A 9,626-nucleotide genomic window follows, 5' to 3' on the forward strand; every position below is an offset into this window, starting at 1 on the left:
GTCGAGGCCAAAATCAAAGTACAACTCTCAAACGACATGGAGACACGCGTTGGGGCTCACACTATGGTACATTCCTTACCTTGCTCACTTTATTTTCATCTACTATTGAAGTCCTTGAAGTTATCGTTGATGATGCATCTGGTTATGAGCAAATATACGAAGCAACTAACTTGTTGGAAAATATGCAATCGTATGACTTTGTTTTTTTGTTCTACACTTGATGAGGATGATATTGGGAGTTTCAAATGAATTGACAAAAACACTACAACAAAGAGACCAAGATATTGTAAATGCCAGTGCCTTGGTCAAAGTTTGTAAACAAAGACTACAAGAAATGAGGAAAAGTAGTTGAGATTCTTTTATTATCCAAGTGTCATCTTTTTGTGAAAGCCACAATATACAAGCACCCGACATGAGTGATATCTACATACCTCGAGGAAGATCTCGGCGCAAGACTTATGTGACTACAAATTTACTTCACTACCGTGCGGGTTGTATTACTCCATCATTGATATGCAACTTCAAGAATTGAACAATTGTTAACGAGGTAAATACTACATTGCTTCTTTGTGTAGCGTGTTTGTGTCCAGATAATTTGTTTGTGGCTTTCGAGAAGCAAAAACTTATTCAACTTGCCGGTTATTATCCAAAATATTTTTCTGAAATTGAGCTCATGAAACTTGATGATCAACTTGAAAACTATATTGTTGATATGCGCTCAAGTGTAAAGTTTTCATTTTTGAGCAGAATCAGTCATCTTGCAAAAAAAATGGTTGAAATGAGAAGAGATAAAGTGTATCATTTAGTCTACCGACTATTGACATTGGCATTGATTTTTCCGGTTGCAACTGCTAACGTTGAAAGAGTGTTTTCTGGAATGCATCTCGTGAAGATCAGGTTACGCAATCGTATTGGAGATCAGTGGTTGAACGACAGTTTAATTATCTATGTTGAGAAATAAATTTTTGACTGTATTGATAATGAAGTCATTATAAACCGTTTTGATAAATTTAGAACCCGTCGTGGAAATATGTAATATTTTATTGAGTTGGATATTTTTATTATATAATTTGTATCTTTAATTTTGGTTAACTTTTTTTTGGGTCTCCTAAATTAAATTCCTGGCTCCGTCACTGCCACTGATCACAAGACCTCATAAATAGAAGCACTGAGCCATTCACTACTCTGAGAACTAGCATCCTCAAGTCAGCATACGTCCCACAAACACGCTTCGTCAAGTCAATCGAACTTCACGACGCCCATGCCTTCACATGAATTCAACCAAATAAATACGGGCAATATGTATTCAACAAATTCAGTACGGGCGAAACAAAGCTCATCTTAATTTCTCTCTTTTTTAATGTTTCGCAAAATCCGGTTCTTTGTTCCTAATTGTATGTTGAATCTATTCAGAGTCTCTCTTCGGCAGTGTGTAATCTTCTTCAGTGGTGTCTGATGAGGAATCTGGCAGAGCGGTGGACGGCGACGAAGGCCGCTGAAACAATTGTTTCTTGCGGCGGTGATAGATAGGTAATTTAGAAACTCTCGTTCTGGATAACTGGCGAGATTGCTCTATTGGAGAAGCAAATAATGCTCTTACAGAGTCGGAGGGAGAGAGCAGAAATAAGCTTTTTATTTTTATTTTTATTGCTGAGTACCTTGAAGATAATGGTATTATAGTCATTTCAACAAGTTAAAAAATCACGTGACAAGCGCAAGACAAGAAGTCGAGGAGGGTTCCTTAGTCGTGGGCCAACTAGTGGCGATTGAAGCTTGAATGTCTAGTTGAGCGTCTTTTGTTGGGTTATGACGCAACCTAGGAGCCAAGGGCTATCCTTCGGCACTGGAACGGGTGGCAGGGAAATCAATGGCAGGTATGGAAGCGATGGTGTTGGAGCTCGCGTGAATGACACCAAATAAGGGTATATAGGGTTGTTTGGCTCCTAAACCCACTAGGTCAGAATTTGGGTTTCATGACGGCGCAAGTTGCACGGGGGCTTGAGACGATTCAGATGCGGAAAAGAGCTGGCACGCAACAACGATAAATCTAGGAGTCATTTTCGCGTAGTATGGCTCGGGGGTGGTTCAGGGAAGAGCCTGTCGCAACAATTTGGTATCAAATGCTATTGCAACGATAGATTTAGGAATCATGAGGAGAAAAAGATGGGTGAATGAGACGCTAGTCTGGGTGGTGAATGTTTGGTGGGTCGGGAGAAAGACAAGTGGATGGCGGCTGGTGATTTAAATCCCTATTTGGCGCATAATTTGTTCTAGTTAAGACGGGAAGAGAAGAAGTGACGACGCTCCTTCGCGAACATCTATGAAATAGTCAATTTGTAATTCTCCTAAAGGGAGTGGAGAAGCTTGTTTTCATTGAATTTGGGCCAGCGTTCGGCCTACTCAACTATGTACCTAAAGACGGCGACAATACTACTAATTAGGGAGGGGGTAATCTCCTACTTGAGTGGCAATAAAGCTTTTAGGGCCATAAAGTTGAGCTAGGGCCTATTCACATAAATAAATAGATGAGAAAAGCAGCTTATGATCATTAACAAATGAACTTAGTCTCTTTATAGAGAGATGATTGGATTTTGTGGAAAATTGGCGATGCTAGTGTGTATTGCAGTTCTCCAATTGTTCCCAAGCACAGTATTCTTAAGGATAAGTTATGCACCCTCCTTTTCGAATAATTCATTCACAATTGTCAACAAATTCCAATTTTTCAAATTATTTTTCAGATTCGCGGCGAAGGCAATAACCTTTTTGTTGTTACGTTATATATTGGCTTTATTTTTTAGTGCAAGTTGTTTGGAAAGATTTCGGCATTCATGCTCCTACTTCTGGCAAGACATCCTTCCTTCTGTGTGCATACTTTATTTCGGGCAAGTTTCCTGTATTGAAAGATTGCCTCGCTGGTGACTTTACTTTGAGATATTCGTATGAGGCTGGGTAAGGAAACCCTAGATACACTTCCAAGCCTGTATAGCTGCTATAAAAGCCATGTGCTTCCCCCTTAGCAGCCTTGACGATTTTGATAAAACACTTAGAGCTCTTAGACGTGCAAGACCGGCGGACTGGGAGGCTTTGTGTTTTGTTAATCGCGGTGTATTCTCTCAAACACTATTCCACAAAGATTGAGTGTCTGTGAGAGTTGGGTTTTGTGATCTCGTGATTGAAGGCTCACGAACAGTTGAAGACTTAAAGTCATCTGAGCACATGCGGTTGCTCGAAGGGTGGAATTGAGATGGAGCTCAAATCCAGGGTGAGTCCCTGGCTAGGTATTCACTGGTGGTAATAGTCTCTAGGTTTTATTGATTTGGTGATTGTAATTATTTATAAACCTTGTGTGTACTATTGACTACAAGATAGTGAAATCATTTCCACTGGCAGAGTGCCCCCAGACGTAGGTGTATTGCACCGAACTGGGTAACCATATCATGTGTTCTCTGTTTATCGCACTGTTTGTTGTTTATCTATAATCTGTGTTCAAGCAAGTTGTCGGACACATTGTTAACACTTTGTGTGCGACATCTTGTCTTTGTGACTAATCAGAATTTCAATTGGTATCAGAGCAGGCACCTAGATCTTTTGGTGGTTTCTTGGATTTTTTTTTTCTGATTACCAGATATGGATAGTTCCAGAGAGGGAGGTTCGGTCAATCGCCCTCCAGTACTTGATGGAACCAACTATGGTTACTGGAAAGCCCACATGAGCACCTTCATGAAATCCCTTGACAGTAGAACGTGGAAGGCTCTGATACACGGGTGGGAAGCCCCAGTTACTGTTGATGACAAGGGAGCCTCTACAGATCCAAAACTCGAGAAGGACTGGACCCCTACTGAAGATGAGGCAGCTCTGGGTAACTCTTGTGCACTCAATGCCATTTTTAACGGGGTTGATAAAAATGTTTTCAGGCTTATAAACACCTACACAAGTGCCAAAGAAGCCTGGGAAATTCTTGCTGTTGCTTATGAGGGAACCACAAAAGTGCGTGAGCAGAAGCTGCAGTATCTCACAACAAACTTTGAAGCTCTCACTATGCTCGAAGATGAATCAGTTGCTGAGTTCAATGTTCGCATCCGAGACCTTGCTAACGAATCCTACTCTCTCGGGAAACCCATGACCGATGAAGATCTTGCTAGGAAAACTCTGAGGGCCTTAAGTCCAAGATTCAAAATGAAGATCACGGCTATTGAAGAAGTCCATGACCTTAAAACTCTGAAGTTTGATGAACTCATGGGATCTCTCATGACATTTGAGCTTTCCCTGCCCAAGATGGAGAAGAAACACAAAGGAATGGCCCTCAAGAGCTCTATTCATGAACAAAAGGAACATGTATACTCGGATTCTGACAATGATATTGACGATACTATAGCTATACTGGCAAAAAATTATAGCAGGGTTATGAAGAGACTCAATCAGATGAATGGGAAGAATGTCTCGCGAGATGTTAAGGACAATTTTCAACAAAGATTCCAGAAGAATGCTAACCCTCACAGGAACAGTAAAAGTGGTGAACGCTCTGGAAAAGGCAAAGGCATTCAGTGCCATGAATGTGAAGGTTTCGGACATATTCAGAAGGAGTGTCCCAACTTCCTCAAAAAGCAGAAAAAGGGATACAACGCCACCCTATCGGATGAAGAATATTGGCGACTCTGACCAGATAATTAACTTTGTGGCCTTCATAGCATCTATTCATACTCGTGAATCTATTAACGAATCTGGTGAATCCTATCAGAAATTTGTTCTAGATGAAGAACTGTCTGATGATGCCATGAATGATGCTTACAACATCTTACACACCAAATAGGTTGAAGAGTCCCACGTTCTTGACAAGCAGAGTGCTCTTATACTCACACTGACTGAAGATAAGGCAAGGCTCTTAGAAACCATTGTGGATCTGAAAAAAGGAAGTCAGCCGGCTAAATGGGGAGCTGGATCAGATGACTAAATCAGTTAGGATGCTGAACTCCGGCACCGACAGCCTCGACAAAATCCTCACCATCGGAAAACCTGCAAAGAACATGAAGGGGCTTGGATATACTCATGGTGCTTCCTCATCCCGCACTACCTTTGTTCCCCAAAAGCCTACTAGCCAGATGTCGCGAAACATGCCTCAAACATCTGGCGATGACAAGTGTCAAGATTATCATCAACATCAGCGACATCCTTCTGAACCAACCGGGTCTCTTGTCAACAGACCTCGTTGGGTCTGCCATCATTGTGGTAGAAGGGGCCATATTCGACCCTTCTGTTATCGGTTATACGGGAGAAATGTTCATCAGCATAAATTCATTCACAGAAATGCTCTCCCTCGCCGACAATCTTCTACACGAATGGAATGGAGAGTAAAAGACACATCCTACCGTGCCAATATCGCGACACATCTCTGAGTGCGTCCACCGGTAGCGACTAGTACTTGGACAGTGGTTGCTCACGTCACATGACAGGTGATCATACCTTCCTGACCAACGTGAAACCTTACTCTAACTGCCATGTTACCTTCGGTGATGGAGTGAAAGCCAAGATTGTGGGTAATGGTCAGCTAAATTATCCTGGTATGTCTTGCTTGACTGAGGCTTTATTGGTGGAAGGTCTTACTGCTAATCTTGTCAGTATTAGTCAGCTTTGTGATCGGAATTTACGTGTCAATTTTACTCGTGTTAAGTGTGTGGTGATAAATGAGAAACATGATGAACTTATGAAAGGAACCAGGTCTCGTGACAACTACTACATGTGGACTCCCGCCCCAAACGCTCATGCCAACAACTGCCTTATGACCAAGGTTGATGAAATCAAGCTGTGGCATCAAAAGCTTGGTCATTTGAATCTTAGGAGCATGCAGAAAATTGTTTTTGAGAATGCCATTGTCGGTATCCCCGATCTAAAGATTGTTGAAGGAAGAATCTGTGGTGAGTGCCAGATTGGAAAATAAGTCAAGAAGTCTCACAAGATGGTGCAACATTTTACCACATCACGTGTTCTGGAACTTCTTCACATGGATCTGATGGGACCGATGCAGGTCGAGAGTTTTGGAGGGAAGAGATATATGTGTTTGTGTGTGTGGATGACTACTCCAGGTATACTTGGGTTGATTTTATCCATGAGAAATCTGACACATTTGCTGTTTTTGAAGCTTTATGCAAGAAGGTTAAGAGAGAAAAGGGAGAAAGCATTGGCAAAGTGATCAGAATACGGAGTGATCATGGGAGAGAATTTGAGAATATGAGCTTTGCTAAGTTTTGTACTGCAAAAGGAATAGCCCATGAATTCTCTTCTCCTATCACACCACAACAAAATGGAATTGTAGAAAGGAATGTTGGAATTGATCTAGGGTTTAAGAAAAAGTTTAACGCTTCGTTAAGCGGCGGAATTTAAAAATTTTCTTTTCAAGGAAAAACGGTTTTTACTAACCTAGACAAAGAGCAAGCACATGTAAATAAAAACTATAATGAGCATAGAAGTTTACTAACCTTTCTTGAAGCTTGATCTTTGAGAAGCTTTTGGAAAGTTTGCAACGCTCGTCTCCCTCGCATCACATCTCTCTTTCTTTCCTCGGCAACTCGAGCAACCACGATAGTTTCTATCACTAAATCACTCGAAATAAAAGGAATCAGTGAGTGGGCACTTTTAAACACTACGACTTAAGAACGAGTCTTGAAGTCGCAGAGCTAAACTCTAGGTCAAATGAGGACCTAGGTGCCAAAACAATAAAACGAAATTGACTAGAGAGAGAGAGGAGAGGGGCGGCCAACAATGTCTAGAGAGAGAGTCTCTCAATCTCTAACTTATGTTGAATGAATGAAATGAAGGGAACGAGGCCTCTCTTTATACGGGAGGTTTTACCTTCAATAAGGTAGTTTCCTCTTTCATTGAATATCACATATTCATGAGCAAATATTGCTCTCCTTCCCTTAGAGTCACTCGGCCAAATAGGCTTCTAGAAGCCCTTGGATTTGTTTCCTCTTTTGTTCCCTTCCTTACTTGGCCGAAATTCCCATTACCATGCATAGGAAATTTGTTTCCTCTTTTTCTTTTGGCAAGTATCTTCATACATCAATGCACAAAATAATTTCCTCTTTCTCTCTATGGTATGCACGAAATTTTGAGTCTAGAACATGCTTCTAGATGTTTCTTTATTTGTTCATGACAAAATAAGAAAAGCCCATTAAGAATTTTCACATCAAATTCCATGAAATGAAATTAATCTTCAAGGCCCAAATTCTTTAACTTGGCCGTTAGGTTTTAACTTCATTTGTCATCATATGACAATGTCAAAAAATTTATTGACATTCATTTCATGCTATGTCTCAAATGACAAAAATACCCTTTTGACAATTTTCATTTTTGTTTTGACTTAGCTTCCAGTTTAACTATTCCTAATCGATGCGATTCGTGACAGTGACCTCATGGATCCAAATGAACAAAGCTTGAGCTAAAATACTTGGACTCAAAAGTTCACAAACCTTTTCCAAGTTTAGCTTAATGTCAACTGACTCCACTAAAGAGTTGACACTGAAAATCTCTCGGTTCAAATGAATTTATTTTCTACTCAAGAATTCAACCTAATTGTAATGAGTGGATCTACAGAATATTATCAGTGTTTACCCTTCATGAATATCATCAGCTAGTCGGGATTTACAAAATTACCATTTTACCCTTCTAGCTGTTATTTCCTCAACTCCTTTGTCGCTTGTGAATAAGTTAGAAACAATGTATTGACGAGGAGCTAACAAGTCACATTGTTTCATCCAAAAGAGTCAAGACACAATTTGGACACTGGCCAGTTCATTTATTCACACTCCAAGGAACAAAGCATGAGGTGATATACATTGCATTTCAGCAATCTTGTACATGAATTCCATATCTATGAGAACTTCACAAAGTTACTCATGACATACGCACAACTTAGTACTTCACCAATAGGCCTTGTTCGGAATCACATAGTGAGTCCGTGCTCTGACTTTCTCAAATGAGAATACTAAGGTGTGAAATGACATGTCTCATTTCAGGATTAAGGTAAGCACGATGCAATTCATACATAGTGACTTCGAGACATAAGAGGTTAAATGGTTTGTTCTTATCTTGTCTCTAGAAGTGCACTGGTCAATTCAGTACCTTTGGAAGATACCTAGAAGAACTATAGAGTCTCCAACTCTCAATGCCTCATAACCAGACATCATAGATTATTCTAACAATCATACTGGGGTCAATAGTCCTTTGACCCTTAGATTGCGAATATATCGTTTTAAGCAAACTACGAAGAGTTTGTTCATGCAAATCTACATTTGTCTCTTCGTAAGTTGTTTAGTTTGTTTATGGACTAAAAGACTAATGTTTTATCATAAAGCTTCAGACAAGGAAGATTGAATGAACGTTTCAACTTTTATTAATAAATAAGCAGTTACAAGCAATAGTCTTCGTAAGACTATATGACATCATATGTACATAAATACACACTACAACTCTTCTTGTGGGCACCATTGACAACAAGGAAAAATCGAACCCTTCAAGAAATGTCCAGAGTGATTGTGGGGGTATAAAAATTCAATTATGTAAATAATTATCTCAGGTGGGCTTTGGCCCGACCAATGCCCATTATCCATTTAAAGACCGGCCCACGGAATCAACTATGGGCCTAGTTCGATCTCGGTAGATCGGCCCAAGTCCAGCAACATTTCCCAATTCGTCGAAGGGCTCTAGCTCGACCACGTCTTCCTGGAATCGAGCAGTCAAATAGTAGACCATGCCGCGAAGACCGGATCTGAGATGACTCCCGCCCTGACGAGAAGTGTGGATCGATGAACGCGTGTCTTCGGCCAGAAAGTTCCATTTCGCCTATAAATAGAAGAGGAGACGACGATTTTCGCACACGCAAACTGAGGATCCCAGCTCTCAACCAATCATATTTCGTATACTTGTATTTATTGTCTTGAGCTCGTCTGACTGAGTTCGTCACCTCGTCCCCATTTGTAATCCTTTTACGATCAATAAAATTAATTAATATTCGCGTACTATTATAGTTTTTATTATTAAATTGTTTCTTATACGACGTCTTTTGAGATCCCTCCAAAGTATTTTATCTCAGCACTTATTATTTGTGATTGTTGATTGATCTAAAAATCGACATCAACAATTTGGCGCCGTCTGTGGGAAATTCAGAAAGACCAACCTCGAAAGAAGCAGTTCGCTAATTTTTTTTTTACCATGTCTTCCACTCCGACTCATTACGAATCTGGAGAGGAGATTCCTCCGGGGATCAGGGCAATCCGGGATATGCTAACCAAAACAATAGACGAGCAAGCTGAGACCAACCGTGCTCTCAATGACCGGTTGAATACTCTCTCGACTCCTCAAAACATCTCGGACCCTCAGGTGGGATCCAGAGATATGACCACTTCGGAATCTCCTCGTCAAGCAACCTCGGTTGCGCAAACGAGCCGGGCTCTCCCTCCCGGAGTTCGTCTGGATTTCTCTAGGATACAGATCGCCCAAGGAATAGATCAGTCTCCCGGCATGAGCTGTCATCTTGGGGGGACTGCTGGCGAAGTCGCGACAGAAGTCACGATCGACCCTTCCGGTCTCCCTCCGCCTCCCGTTGGGGGAGCACCATCCGGGTCCTTCCC

The sequence above is a fragment of the Urtica dioica genome, chromosome 1, assembly GCF_054948205.1.
Source record: "Urtica dioica subsp. dioica isolate 48M chromosome 1, U.dioica_male_clone48M_v1_H2, whole genome shotgun sequence".
Lineage (NCBI taxonomy): Eukaryota > Viridiplantae > Streptophyta > Magnoliopsida > Rosales > Urticaceae > Urtica > Urtica dioica.